This window comes from Mustela lutreola, chromosome 5, assembly GCF_030435805.1.
Source record: "Mustela lutreola isolate mMusLut2 chromosome 5, mMusLut2.pri, whole genome shotgun sequence".
NCBI lineage: Eukaryota > Metazoa > Chordata > Mammalia > Carnivora > Mustelidae > Mustela > Mustela lutreola.
This window is the reverse complement of record NC_081294.1, coordinates 121342770-121359488: the sequence shown is the minus strand read 5'-3', so window position 1 is coordinate 121359488 and position 16719 is coordinate 121342770.

The following is a 16719-nucleotide window of genomic DNA, read 5'->3' as shown; positions in this document are numbered from 1 at the left end:
CAATAAAGTCAGCGGCAGCGGCAGGCTTGTCCTTTAAGCAGCTGGCTGTGGTCTAAAATCTGAAACCTCTCTTACTACTCCCTAACTAATGTTTCCCCTTCATCGCCGAGGCTCTTCAAAGAGGTATTCCCAACACCTTCATTTGCTCCACACCCTCTCCAATCTGCTCTCTTCTAGTTTGGCATATGGCTGTTCCATTTCACTCAAACTGCTTTCAAAAGGTCAATGATTGCTTGTCTGTGAAACTTGACTGTGTAGACTACCTTGTCCTTTCTAAAAATACCCTCTTCTCTTGGTTTCTGTGGCACCACAGTATCTATTTGTCTTTCTACCTCTTTAACCACTTCTTTGTCTTCTCTGAAATTCTTTACCTCTGCTCATTTCATACCCATAATTGTTGCTCAATGTTCATTCCCAGGGTATTCTCTCACTTTCTTTGGGGATCTCGACAACCCACATCACTTTAATTCCCACTAATGTCAATAATTTCATATTTTTATCTCCAGTTCAGCCTACGTGTTGGAGAACCAGATCTCAAAGACTTCAAAGACTAACTTCACAGCAACTTTCTCCAAAAATATCTTGACTCATACATGGAATTTAAGAAACAAAACAAGGGAACAAAGGAGGGAAAAAGAGACAAACCAAGAAACAAGACTCTTGACTATAGAGGACAGACTATGATGTTTACTAGAGGGGCACTGGGTGGGGAGATGGGGAAAACAGATGATGGGAATTAAAGAATAAGCTTAAGATGAGCATTGAGCAATGTATAGAACTATTGAATTACCATATTATAAACCTGAAACTAACATAATGTTAACTATACTATGATTAAAATTAAAAAACTCAATAGGATAAAAAAACAATATCCTCACCATGCACATTGACTTTCAAGGACCTCTGTTGAACTAGTGTAGCTAGTTGATTGGCTGGTAATTTAATAAAATAGACAATCAAATCCAGAAGCAGTCACCAACAATTCGAGTTCTTTGGTCAACACTGACCTCTGAACTTTCAATCCACTATCAAGATGAGCTCTCCATGTCACTTGGGGGGAGACTACAATAGGCAGATGTCAGGATGCAGGCTTCTAAATGTAGTCAGTCTCCTCCCAGGTGACTTGGAAACTTGTCTTGGGTTCTGCAGACAGATATCCTGCTGCGTGTGGATCCTTCCCAGTGCTCACTTTTACTTCTTTGTTTTCTACTACCGTTCTGTTTCCATAGTTACACCCAACTAGCATCTTATTTCACTCCTCACCTCCTTTATTATCACCACAAACCATGCCAAACATTCTACTTCATGTGTTCAGTTGGTACTATCAGCAATCTTGTGAAGTAGTTGTTACTACCCCTAGTTAATAAGGAAGCGGTTGAAGCTCTTCTGTGATCATCTAGCTATTCAGTGGCTAACTTGGACTTTAACTCCAATGTCAGTATTTATTTTATGGTTTCTGGAGTGTGAAGACAACTTCCTAATACATCACTGTCACCTGTCAAGCTCATGACATGCAGTAAGTATTCAGTGAGTACCTTCTTATTGGACAAATTAAGATGTCAGAAACAAGACAGAGTATTTCTTCTACTTGATGTTAATCTGTTTTACTGCAGTTTCTTAATGACTCTGTATAGGTATATTAAGCACTCTTTGCAACCACACTCAAATAACGAACCTGCTACCACAGCAAATAATGAAAGGGTGTGAAGGTTTACCTTGACCAATAAAAGGAACCACTGACCTTCTAGAAAAATGATAATGCAGAAAACTAAGAACTGAGTGTGACAAGAAGACTAGAAACAAGTAACTGGATAATTTTAATTTTGCATTTCAATCTTATAATTTGGCCAGTATGCATTTTGCATCAAATATACTTCATTTCAACTGAGGTGTAATTTTTAAGATACAAAAATTTAGTAAGGTAAAATAGGCATAAAATGTACTTTTTAATTCTATTAGTTTTTCACAGCAAAGAATCGAACAAATATTTATTCTATTGATTCCTATTAGGATATTTTTAAGATAGATAATATACTCTTTTCTTCAGAGATAAGAGGATGAAAGGGGAAATAATGACTTTGTTTTGATAAGGCAAATTGCAGGGAAAATCATAAAAATGGTGAACTTTTAGAAAATATTAATGATTTAACTTTATTAAGATAAAAGTGAGAGGGGTGCCTGGGTGGCTCAGTCAGTGAAGCAACTAACAGGCTCAGGTAGGTCATCATTCCGGAGTCCTGGGATCCAGTCCCACATCAGGCTCCTTGCTCAGCGGGGAGTCTGTTTCTCCTTCTCCCTCTGCTCCATCCCCCCGCTTGGGCTCTCTCTCTCAGATAGACAAATAAATAAATAAATAAATAAAATCTTTAAAAGGAAAAATGAGATAACCTGGCTGCCTAATCAGTTATTTGGGAAACATACCTATATAACCGCTTAAAGAGAAATGCTTAAAAGAGTGGTGTGAATCAGGGGCCTGGAAATGGGTATTTAAACATTTGGTTTGTGTCCCTGGGGAGCACGAGTTCTTTGGATCCTACTGTCTTCTAGCCTAGTTATTATTTCCAATTTCTTGTCTGAAGGTGCCACCTTACAAGATTTGCTTGATGAGGAAAATCAACAAGCCTTTCTCCTCTCTCACATTGTCTCTGATGCCCTTTCTACTCACTTTAGAACCCTTGATTACATAGTGCAATCTAGTACTTACCACCTGGATAAGTGAATCAAATTGGTGAGAGAAAATGAATGTCCTCACCTACGAAAGAAATGATCAGAGAGCGGTGACGAGGATAGAGGGACATGCGGATTTTGGGGCGAACATCTCTTCAAATAGCCCGGAAGTGCACTGAGAGCATAGACAGCCTGTACCGGCAGTCTGGGGACACTGAACACCATCACTAGACGTGCGAGCACTGTGATCAAAATGTAACAAAACGGCGACTGCTGTGGGAGTAATTGCTGACAACAATGTCTGTGAAAGCAAATTGTGAAGGTGGCTGCTGGATGATCCCAAGAACTATTTTATAAAGAGGCCCTACTTAACCCATGTTGGTTAATCAACTAGGAAAGTAAAAAGGAGAAATGAATGGGCTACACACACACAGCGCAGAGTCTAGGGGTCCTCAAATCGTGTTTCTGTGTGCCTGTCTCTATCTCTTTCTACCTCTATCATCTGATGCATGCTTAAAAAAAAAAACTCATTAAACTGATAAAATAAGTAAAACACCTAGATTCAAGAAATCCTGCAAATTACTAGCCAACTTTGTGCTAGTTTGTCTTATTAAATGTAAAAAGTAGTCTTTTGAGTTTGCTAAGACTGGAAACTTCTGGTTTTTTTTTGACACATTGATCTTCCAGTTATTGGATCAACAACAACTGTGAAGGAAATAGGGATCTGAAGTCTAGATGAGCTCATTGGACATAATTAAAAGGACCCTGAGAATAGACTTTTTTTTTTTAACTGGAAACTTCTGTTTTTTTTTTTGACACATTGATTTTCCAGTTATTGGATCAACAACAACTGTGAAGGAAATAGGGAACTGAAGTCTAGATGAGCTCATTGGACATAATTAAAAGGACCCTGAGAATAGACTTTTTTTTTTTAGCTGTCCACATCACGACTGGCATCAAAAATGTTTCTTTCTACATTAAGACAAGTGCTGTCCAATTATTTTGAGACAACTGTGAAGTGTACATGCGGGAGGAGGTGTTGTCAGAGTATGTGTGCGTGCTTGACAGAATAAGAAAGGAGAAAGGTACTAGATCGCATAATTATCTTCTCGTCTATTGGAAGCTGGACTAATTTGCCATGGATATGAAGACTGTCTCAAGGGATACCCATATAGGTAGTCTTTCAGACTAAGTATAGAAAAGGGGCGAGCCAAGGAAATTATATTTTTGAAATGTGTTGGGGCTTCCATTTAAAACTGTTTCAAGTATTTGGGGACAACAGTGAAGAATAAGAAATGAGGAAGCAAAGAGTGATACTGTTCTGTCTCTGGCTTTAGGAATTCCTGACCATGGCTTGGGCTAAAATATCTTTCTGTATATTTGCTAGCATTGCTTTAGAAACGTTGCTCGGACTGATGATAGGCGGTCAGCTTGACATCATATAACTGATACTTTCTCGAGTTAATATTGTTAAGAGATAATCAAGTCACACAAACGAGCATAAGCCCGGGGAAAAATAAATTTGGTGCCATCTACAAATAAAAACCAAAAGCACTAGGCATGAAATAAGTCAACAAAAATAATTTTTTAAAAAGATTTTTATTTATTTATTTGACAGATGGAGATCACAAGCAGGCAGAGAAGCAGGCAGAGAGAGAGGAGGACGCAGGCTCCCTGCTGAGCAGAGAGCCCGATGCGGGGCTTGATCCCAGGACCCTGGGATCATGACCTGAGCTGAAGGCAGAGGCTTTAACCCACTGAGCCACCCAGGCGCCCCTCAACAAAAATAATTTTTAATGCAATTTTTTTTTGCATCTTAAACTTACTCACTCTAAACGTGCACCAAAAAAGCAACCACTTTATTTCCTATGGCTGAACTGATTTTCCTTATGAGGTTCCCCACCACCTGCGGAAAGACTTGCTAGTCATTAGTATTTTAGTTTCCTTCAGTTTAAAATGTCCCTTTTCTTAATGTTCAATAACAAAGGAAGAAGTGTTTTAAAAAATGGCCTCTTCTGGACGACTTCCTTTTCTCACCCAAGATGAAATAACGGAGTTCTGGTATCTGCAGGGAAACTGTCCTTAGGACGGTGGTAGCTGGAGTCTTACTTAGATCCACTGGCTGCCCACTGCATCCTTCCTTCTCTCTGCTACAGCACCTGTTCTGTTCTTTCCCCGCACCAACGACCCTTGTGCTGCAACTGGTTCAGTTTGGCCTTTCAGGAAGTTGAGCTCCCCCTTCTTACTCTTGGAGTCGTAGTCCTAGGTGCATGCCCTCTGTTTCACAGTTCCTCTTGCAGGAGCCTCTTATTTGAGCTCCAAACCTTTGCCAATCCATCTGCCTTTCCCAGAGGGTGCAGGGGCTTTCAGGCCTCCTGCGTGTCACACAGGAGCCAAGTGAATACGCCAAGACAATCTGTGTGGTCTGTCGGGCAATTCCTTGACCTCTTCTGCAGATGCTCCTCCACCGGGCAAGAGCCCTGGGCCCCTCTGACCTGCTTTGCAGCATTCCCTTACTGTTAAACAGGAAAAACTGCTGGGCTTGAAGGTTAATATCCAGGTCACTTTCTTATGATTCGGTGGAAGGTGGAAAGGAGAAGATCTAGAGATTTTCATTGTTTGTGTCTTCCCGCAACTAGAGCTGGGGCTTAATCTTAGTGGGATTTAGAGATTTCAGTTCTTTAGGGGTAGGGGGAGGAAAGTACCATGGTAATAAATCCTCATGAACTCATGTGAGATACAGATGCTTCTCTGAGAGAAAAGCTGGGGAGGTGTGATCTGGGTCATGTCCCCAGCAGCTCACTCAGTCCTGCCGCTCCTTTACCCCACTGGCCAGTTGTATTTGTGACAACTCTGGGGGCAAGGACAGAGATGGAGTACTGATCTTTTGTCCTGCCAGGGGGAGTAAATGTCTGCTGCTTGCTCCTGGTCTCTTCTTCTCACCCAACAGCCGCCCAGGTTTTCTTCTTGTTGCTTGTTGATCAGGCACAGAAAGTCCAAGTAGCACAGTTATTTATGCCATTCCATGAGGCAGTCTGACATTGTCCGGAACACCCAGTTCCTGGTCTCGGTGCTGACACCATCTCCTTGTTCAAAGGCGTTCCCTGAGAACAAGGCCCCAGCCATACCTCAGGACCGGTTTGGTTCCTCATCTTAAATTCAAAATGGCCTCCTCGTGACCACAGCCTTCCTCCTTTCTCTCACATGCTCCCTGCATATTTGTTACCTCATAGAGTCCCTTGGCCATTCTGGCTGCTCCGAATCAGAAGCTTCTTTCCCCATTTGGGGGAGTTTCTTGGTGAGAGAAAGAGGTACTTCCTGTGTCAGAGGTAAAACATGCCAAGTATTTAGCTTCCTTGCAAGCTAGAATTTAGGCACATGACAGCCTCACCCAACAAGACCTCTTTCAAGGAGTTAGGGTTGAGGGGTGACACAACGGAGGATAACAAGGAATTTTGGGGGGTTGCAGTTCTCAGGCCCCAGAAGCAGGGGTTTTGTTGGCAGTATCCTGAGTCCATCCGGGTCAGTGCTTAGAGTGGTGGTAGTGGTAGCATCAACAATCAGTTCTGCAATACGATTTGGACTTTCTTCCTGACAGTGTAGCACTATATGGTCCTTTATGTCTGGAAAATTCTGTAAACTACCCAAGAACAGTTTAATACTTTCATTTTCGGCTTAAAACTCCTGCCAAAATGGGGCGCCTGGGTGGCTCAGTGGGTTAGGGCCTCTGCCTTCGGCTCAGGTCATGATCCCAGGGTCCTGGGATTGAGCCCCACATTGGGCTCTCTGCTCAGTGGGGAGCCTGCTTCCCCCTCTCTCTCTGCTTGCCTCTCTGCCTACTTGTGATCTCTGTCTGTCAAATAAATAAATAAAATCTTTAAAAACAACAACAACAACAAAAACTTCTGCCAAAGTTGGTTTTTTTTTTTTTTAAATTTTATTTATTTATTTGACAGAGAGAAATCACAAGTAGATGGAGAAGCAGGCAGAGAGAGAGAGAGAGAGAGAGAGAGAGGGAAGCAGGCTCCCTGCTGAGCAGAGAGCCCGATGCGGGACTCGATCCAGGACCCTGAGATCATGACCTGAGCCAAAGGCAGCGGCTTAACCCACTGAGCCACCCAGGGGCCCCAAAGTTGGTTTTTAATTGTATCCAAAAGCCCTACTTGATACACATGGGTTACAAGCCCTTTTATGATTTGACCACTACTTTCCTCCCTAGACTCAGCTCTCAGTGTGACTTCCTACCTTACTTCCTGCAATTCAGATCTATTTAAAGCTTTTCGTTTTTCCTTTCTTGGCATTTCTCACTTCTGCCTTCTGTCTGGAAAACTCCAGGAGATGGGCCCCAGGAGATGCTTATCTATCCTTCAATGTCTCAGTTTGGCATTTCTCTGTCATTGGGACAGTTTCTTTGGCAGAATCTACTAGTTGCCCTCCTCACTTGTACATCACTAATTTTGCAATTTTGCAAAAGACCAGTGTAATACTCACTTTTCTTGTCTCTCTGAAAGTATGAATGACTATGTGACTCAGTCCTGGCCCATGAACAACAGTAAGTAGAGGTCTACCAGGTGGGGCCTCCAGGATGTAAAGGGTCAGACTCAGTACCCAGTGCGTCTTCCCCTTCTCCTTCCCTTTTTACCTGTAATGCAGACCTGATGTCTGGCATTGAAGCCAACATTATGTGGCTATGAGAACGAAAGCCACAATGGAAGGAAAGGAAACCAGAGGGAACCTGGGTTCTCAATGACTTCCTGAACAGTGGCACTGGAGGTGAATTGTCTATTTCTGATTTCTTGTTATGTAACATGAATCAGTTTCTATTTAGTTAAGTCATTGCAATCAGATTTCTGTTATATGCTATTATGTGCAATTCGGAGCCCTTTAGACAATCTGTCTAGGCACTTCTTGTGCCTTTACTTCCTTTATGAAAACACATCACCTAGTTGTTTCCTGTCTACTTATCTGTGACTTTACTCTCAATTGTGAGCTCCATCAACACAGTGACTGGAGTAGGTTGAACTGTGCTCTCCAAAAGTTATGCCCTAATCATAACTCCTAGTGACGAGGGAACAGAAGGCTAGCTGAGCAAGCACAAGCTGACACCTTGCACCTTCCCCTCCACGCCCCTACCCCACTCCTGGGTGGAATGTGTGTGATATTCTTCTGGGAATCTCCCGTCTTATGTTAATACCTTGCTAGAGAGGAAAACCAACCTTAACTTGACAATGGAGAGGCCTCTGCTATCTGGTATCTTGTAGGTCTTCTCTAGCATATGCAAGTTCTATTGAAATCTCCCTTTTTCCTTACCTCCCACAACCCCATAGTATATAATCAGCCACCCCTCACAACCCCCGGTTGTGGGCAGCAGCTCTTTCTGCACCACCCCCCTCCTGTCTCCATGCTTTAATAAACCACCATTTTGCACAAAAATGTCTCAAGAATCCTTTCTTGGTCATCGGCTCTGGACCTCATGCCACCAAACCTCACTTATATTCTAAAACTTCATCACTAGTGTTGGGTCGGTGGCTCCGGGAATGGAGAAGCCCAGGTCACGTCTCCATAGGTAACCCGATACCTATGCAGTAAACAGAAGTAACAGGACCCCCCACCCCATACTCTCCGATCACCAAATACCCTACCACATATGGATGTGAGCCCATGCCCTGCCTTGGCCAGATAAAAGACCCCTGCCAACTCCGTCCCAGTGCGACTTCCCCGACTCTGCAGAGTCGCGGAACCTTGCTCGAGGGTACCCACCTCCTCCCTGTGTGACTTTCCTGGCTCCCGTACTCCTGAGCCCTGAAACTTCACCGGAGAGAGCCTTTAATAAATCTTGCCTTGTGCCTACCTCGCCTGGTGTTGAGTTTATCTCGCCTATAAAACCTTACAACTAGTACCCATGAAAGTGACCTTATTTGGAAATAGGGATTTTGTAGACATAAGCAAGTTAAGATGAAGTCTTAAGAGGTGAGGAAGCATTCTGTCTTAGAGCCTTCGCAGATAGAATGAATGGTACTTCAGAAAATGTGATTTCAAATATCTAACCTCCCGATAAGACTGTATATACATTTCTATTCTTTAAAGCCATCAGCTGTTGGTGGAAACTTGTTATGGAAATTCTAAGAATCTGACATAATGACCATGCCTGCATTGCTTAGATCTGCAAAATTCTGTCTTGTGTTAGAGTCACCAACCTCAGTAATTCCCTAGAGCCATAATGTGGGAGAGATCAGAGCCAAAATAGGTATTAGAGATGCCTGCTTTGTGAACTAACAATTGTTGTTGCCATATTCCATGTCCTGGCATGTTCATAATGAAATCAGCATGCAAGAACCCAGAATCCAAGGATGGCAGACAGATTTCATTTTGACTGTCTAGTATCGTGTTGCATAACATTCTGAAGATGCCTCTGAGCCATTCATGCCATTTATTCAACAATTATTTATAGAATGCCTGTTATGCGACTACACCAGGTAATATTTTGGGTCCTAGAAATCCACTAAACACAAAAGAGCAAAGTCAGCAAATCTCTGTCTCCAAAGAACTGGCAATGGAAAGAGAACCGTGATACATTAAAGATGTCACCCATAAACAGGGGAGGGAAGAATTGAAGCAGGTTCTCTTATACCTGCTGTCCTTCCAGATTGGATCTGATCATAGCATTGGCTTTTCTAGCAGTTCCCACAATATTGTGTATCTCTTCTTTGGAACTTACATAAACAACTCATTCCACTCATGTCTATTGGCAGCTCTTTCTTATTACAATGTTGAAAGAACACAGTACTTCCAGACCCGTTTGGTGAGGGGGGCTGAGTAAGTTTCACTGGTAGACCAAACAGACTGCTAAAGCTCAGGGGAAGAGTTGAAGACATTTCTCCTGCCTGAATCAGAGTCTGGAGAAATTCTGACTGGGCATCAGTGAGGAAAGAGCTTAATTCTTCAGGAGACAGTAAAGCTAGATGTTGGGAGATGTTACAGACAAGTAATACAATAGCTGAGGATAGTTTGTCTGGAATAAAGCTGGTGTAGGGTTGAAAGTGTCTTCAGCCAAACTTCTGAGAGATAGTAGAAAAAAATGTAAGCTAATTTAAAGACTTAACCACTCCAGTATGCAAATACAAATCTCTCTCACACACACAGGCATACACACACACACACACACACACACACACACACACTCAATTTGAAAGGTTAACTTAAAGTGTTAACCTTTAGGTGCTCCCTTGATCCCAATCAAGCCAGTTCTAAAATTTGGTGAGAGTCAGGAATAGACTGGAAGCAGATGCTCTGTAGCCAATCTGTTTTCCAGATTAATCAAACTTCATCATCTGTGACAATCCTAAATTCTCCAGGCTGTGTAGAGCAGCCATTTTGATATCAACATACCACCCATCTCAGTTCCTGTTACACCACGTCCTCTGACCATACCTGAGGTCTCTTTTCAGTTACTTCAAGCAAACTCATTTTCTTCACTGTAACTCAATTGCAAAAAGAGGAAATGGATTGTAATTTTGGCTGGAGACTGCGGAAATCTGGGGTCATTATGGTAGTCTCAGCGGGATACTTAGGTTCAAGGTAAGGCATGGCTTCAGTCTGGTTTTCCTGATAAATATTTTTTGGCAAATATTCTATTCTCCATCAGCTGGTAATCTGAGGAATATGAATCTTGGAGTTATTGATTTGATATTTGGTAATTACAGGACTGTGCAAATTTGAACTGTCTGGCTTGTGACATCAGTCAAGTCATTTAAAGCTACTGAAATCCTCCGGTCCTAAAACCATTACAGTGACCTCCAAGTGTGTTTAATCCCACTGCAGAGTTATTGGGAGGCAAGTTGCCCCTACATGACCTGAAAATCCTTCTCAACTTTATAATGTGTTTTTGTGTGAAAAGGTCCTGAGGTCAGCCTAACCAGCGACACTGGGCACCGACTCTCATTAAGATCTTACAGTATGAAATTGTCCAGTCAAACAATTGGTGACATCTGCATATACTAATTTATGGCTATTAAAAAAAAGAATATGCACTTTCCCTTTGGCCAAGTAACCAATGGCACATAAAGGAAGCTCTAAGACAGGCTAGCAATATACTTCCCAATTCTCTGAAAGGCAAGTCCCTTCTAGGTTGTTGTATGAAGGGAAATTAAGTCCACAGACTCTCATTTTCTCTTAGGACTTTAAGTTATTTATTACTAAATTACTGGGTGACCTCTTAGAGGTATTTAAGTTTGGTATTTGCAGGATAAGTTACTGATGCCTGGGCATACTGAGCACTTAAATTCAGTATCCTACTCTGAGGACCAGCTGACATGTTATGCTGTCAAATGTGGTAGATTCTGACTCTTTTGTTCATACGCATAATTTGAATGCCAGAACTCAGGAACTGATATAACACTGTGTTAAAACAGACTTCATCTTTAGATGTTGTTCATTTTGTCTTTCCATTCTAAATTATTATCATTTTAGCTACACTATTATCTGCCTAATTATTGTGGTCCTGTGGTAAGTGCTGTATATAGTGTGTGGTGATGTGGACATCAACGGACATCAACAGTATTTTTGGCCTGTGGCCCACAATTTCTGTAATACTGGACTGTATGTGCCTGTTACGTGGTTTCACTATGAATCATCCATTCTACCATATCTAAAATCAGAATGTACCCTCTCTCTCTCCATGTGTCTGTACTGTGCGTACGTGTGTGTGTGTGTGTGTGTGTATCTGTGTACTTACTTATATAGTAGTACTTCCTTGTCTTCACCTAGTTTTTTTCTCCTTTGGGGAGTGGGAAATAGGTGGGGTGCTGGGCATGGTATGGGATTTTGGGTCCGGCCAAGGAAGGACACACTGAAGTCTGAGATATAATGGTACAGACTTGCATATAACGAAATAGAACAAGGTAGATATAATGTAGATTCATAAAAAAAATGATACACTCATGTTTAATGTTTTAAGTCACACCATCTTTATAATAATGTTGAAATCACTTCAACATTACCTTCCTTGGAAAATTTCTACAAACATAAAGTAAGTATATTTATTTACCCTCTTCTCCCCTTCTATTATGTGAGGTATGCTCCTTCACAGAGATATTTTTAAAGAGACCACGATATGATCGCCAAACAAGAAAACAGTACTTGATGTAATCACATGCATATACATAAATGTATTATTTGTACAGTATCTTATTTTCAATGCATCCTATTTGCCCCATTAGAAAGAGACAGGGCGAGTCCTCATCTCAATTATATTTGACCCTCAAAGTCACCTACCTGACAAATCATCCAACTGGAAGAAAAAATGGCCAAGTTTTCTGAATATGCAAAGTTGGTACCTAATCTTTAAAAATTCCTTGATAATAGAAAAAAATCCCTTTAGCAGTTGAATCCTTATTGGGGAAAGGAGGCGACTTCATGTTTTACTTTTCAGTCAAGAGACTCAGCTTGTCACACATCATCCCACCACACAAAACATAATCATGTACAATATACTGTGACAGGTGTTTTTGAACATCTAGACTCTCAAATTAGAGTTGTACAGGCTACATGATGATATTGAGAACAAACACTTGTTCTTGTGGGAATGCATTTAATCACGCTGATGTACTTTACCATCTATTTAGAAATCTGAAATCACTCAGTGGTTGAGCTGCCACAAAAATTACTTTTAGACACAATACTTGTAAATGAATCATAGCTATGGTCTCCCTGTCACCTGCTACATATATCAGTAATGGAGTAAGAGACACAGCGACAGCATTCCACTGTAATGGGTTCTAAACAGTAAATGCACTTTTAGCATCAATCTATTTATTGAAGTAAGTAGCTGGAGAGAGATTTTTCTGGCATAAAATGTAAGTTCATGCATAAGTCAAGCACACATTATTTTTAGTTTAACTGGAACTAAAAAAGATATCTGTTCTAGAAGAGATTCCCTTTTTCTTTTATTTTCTCTCATTAGTTTTGAAATGCCAATATAAAAGTAAATCTCTCCATCTTTTTCCTCCATGTTGCCAGATTCTAAGGGAGGATGTTTCGATGCAGACAGCATACTAACACAGCAAGAGTCACTAAACACATAATGCCATTGCTCCCTTTATATCTGTATTCCTCATTTCTTCATGATCTGTCTCCCAAAAGTACCTATTTTAAATGAACTAAAATCAACTCTAATCACACTTTTACTTTTGAAATATTCAGTATTTTTTTTTTAAAGATTTTATTTATTTATTTGACAGAGAGAAATCACAAGTAGATGGAGAGGCAGGCAGAGAGAGAGAGAGGGAAGCAGGCTCCCTGCTGAGCAGAGAGCCCGATGCGGGACTCGATCCCAGGACCCTGAGATCATGACCTGAGCCGAAGGCAGCGGCTTAACCCACTGAGCCACCCAGGCGCCCGAAATATTCAGTATTTTTACCACACATTGCTCTGAAGCCGATGTAAAATAGTTTCATGAATATACGGATCTATTACCCTGGCTGGTTTATAAATTTTGTATATTTGTAATCATTACCATAGGATCGGATGAGATCGGCACATCTCTCAAGTTAATGCTTCTTGGGGTTTGGTCTCAAAATTACATATGGGTCTGGTTATAAGGCAGATTCCTGAGCCACCACCAGACCCACTGGGCTAGGCCATCTAAAGGACAGGGCCAAGTCATGTGCATTTTGGCCAACATCCCAGATGATTTTCATGACCATTGCTATTTGAGAGCTGCTGCTCTAGTCAGAAGCAGGTTTCATCTTGATACATTAAATCAACAGAGAGTAAGTTGTTTTAAAGGAAGGTAACCAACACCTATTGTCTTCCATGGAGTGTAGGTTACGTCATGTAAGTTGCACACCAGTATTTGCAAGAGATATTATCCACATTTTACCAAAGAGGACATGGAGCCTCAGACACTAATGCATTTAGAAAGATGAACTTATTAATAAATGGTGCTGAGAAACTGAGCAGTCATTTGAAAAATACACAATTTGATCCACACATAAGTGAACTCGAAGAAAATTGCAGACCTAATATAGAGAATGAAACTACACAAATACTAAAAGAAATAAGTGACCAAATTTCCCTTTACTCTTATTGTAGAAGTCTTTCCAATTATGCCTTAAAATCTCAAGGGAATGAAAGAAACAACTAATAAATTATACAACAAGAACAAATACTTGTGCAGGGAGAAAAACCACATCATAATCTAAGTCAAAAGAGAACCGATGATACACTAAGAGAAAATATTTTCAACAAATATCACAGACCAAGGACTAACATCTGCAATTTACTAAGAGCTCTTAAAACGTGAAGGACAAACAAATGAAAAAACAACAGGAAAATGGAAAAAAAGATATAGAAGACAGTTTACAGAGAAAAAGGACATAAAATGGTCCTTAAGCATATCAAAAGGTGTTTGAAATCACTAACAAATAAATAAAAAATAAAATACTGAGATAATATTTCTTGTCTATCAGATCAGCAACTATTAGAACATAGGAAAACACATTCATGTGGCGAGGCTGGGGGGCAAAACTCTCATACACTGCTGATGCAAAGGTAAACTGGTACAACCACTCTAGAAGAAGTTAGCAATTTCTAACAAAGTTACACATGCATTTGCCTTTGAGGAAGTGATCCTATGTCTAGGAATTGACACCTCTAACAACTCAAAAATACACATGTACGGAGTGAGTCATTGTTACATTGCTTGCATTGCAAAATGTTGGAGACATTCAAAATCTCTACATAAAAGAGAGTGGTTCAATAAATCATAGGATACCATGCAGCTGTAATAAAAAGGTAGAAAGAGTTATTTATGAACAGAAGTGGAATTATTTCTAGGATAGAACATTAAATATAAAAAAGCAAAATGCAAAATATCTATGCGATGCTATCTTATACAAGAAATGGGGTATGAGATAAAATTTATTTATCTATTCATCTATGCAAAACAAATACAGGAAGGATAAAATAAAAACTAATGAGAGAGGTTACCTACAAAGGGTGGATGGGAACAGGGTAGAAAGAATGGGAGAAGTGAAACAGGAAAGAGGGGTGATCAGAGTGACAAGGTTCTTTTCTGAGTGTACCCTTTCATAAACTGACTTATAGAACCATGGTAAAACATTACCATGTTATATACTAAATATTAATTTATTTTACTAATTTACTACTACTACTACTAAATTACTATTTAATAATATTAAATATTAATTTATTTTAATTTTATTTCAAAATAAAAAAATAATTCATCTATATTGTGAAAGCAACCCCAAGTGGAATATAAGCAGTAACAAATATACCCAACTGTAATACAAACCAACACCATAATCACATGAAAGGGGTAGGGGAAAGGGACCTAAGTAACTGTAAAACAATATTTTCACAGTAATTCTAAGGCTAAGGACAAAAGAAACTATACAAATACAGTACTCCAGCTAGCAAATTTTTTTCACAGGATTACGGGTTAGAAATCCTAAAACTAGGGGTACCTGGGTGGCTCAGCCAGTTAATCATCTGACTCTTGATTTTGGCTCAGGTCATGATCTCAGGTTCATGGGATCAGGCTCTGCATTGAGTGTGAAGTTTGCTTGGGATTCTCTCTCTCCCTCTCTTTCCTCCCCTACCTTCTTTTTTTTTTTTTTTTTTTTTAAAGATTTATTTATTTGACAGAGAGAAATCACAAGTAGACAGAGAGGCAGGCAGAGAGAGAGAGAGAGGGAAGTAGGCTCCCTGCTGAGCAGAGAGCCCGATTCGGGACTCGATCCCAGGACCCTGAGATCATGACCTGAGCCGAAGGCAGCGGCTTAATCCATTGAGCCACCCAGGCGCCCCCTTCCCCTACCTTCTTGCTCCCTCACATACTCTCTCTCTCTCTCTCTCAAAACAAAAAAAAAACAAAAAGAAGAAGAAGAAAGAGGAAAGAAAGAAATTCTAAAATTGTATGTATTTTAGGACTGAGAAAATACATAAATATATAACTATATTCTGGATAATGAAATCTGGGCTTCTCTCAGTGGAGAAAGGAATTGCAAAGAAGGAAAGGAGGAAGTCATCATTTGTAAACTTATGGGTACAAACACACACACACACACAGATGGATATCAAGTATCTTTACATATATTTATTAGCTCACTAAAAAGTTCTAGAAGCAATGAGATTTGTTACAATGAGTACCTAGATCTCGAAAAAATTCAATATCCATCATGATTAAAAAACTAAATCCCATAGCAAACTGAGGAAAAAACAAGATGTCCTTAATTGGACAAAGATTATCTGTAAACACCTATAACATACATTATTCCTAATGCTTAAAATAATGAAAGTTTCTCTTTCAAGACAGAAGTTCTTGGGGTGCTTGGGTGGCTCAGTGGGTTAAAGCCTCTGCCTTCAGCTCTGGTCATGATCCCAGGGTCGTGGGATTGAGCCTCATATTGGGCTCTCTGCTCAGCAGGCAGCCTGCTTCCTCCTCTCTCTCTCTCTCTCTCCCCGCCTGCCTCTCTGCCTACTTGTGATCTCTGTCTGTCAAAAATAAATAAATAAATAAATAAAAAAGAAAAGAAAAGATATAACATCTTGCATTAAGACTTCTATTTCACATGTAACTGGAAGTCCTAGATGATGTTGTAAAGGTAAGAAAAGTATTATAAGGATTAAAAAGAAGAATGAAAATTATTATTTATAAATATATGGTTTTGTAAATTAAAAAATCTAAAGGAACCAAAAGACATAAAGGGAGAAATTGACAGTTAATATAATAACAGTAGGGGACTTTAACACCCCATCAATGGATAAATCATCTACACATAAAATCAACAAGGAAATACCAGTTTTGAATGACACATTAGACCAGATGGACCTAACAGATATGTACAGAACATTCCATTCAAACTCAACAGAATACACATTCTTTTCAAGTGCACATGAAACATTCTCCAAGACAAATCACGTCTTAGACCACAAAACAAGTTTCAGTAAATTTAAGAAGATTGAAATCATACCAAGAATCTTTTCTCACCACACTACAAATGTATGAAATTAGAAATCAATGAAAAAAAA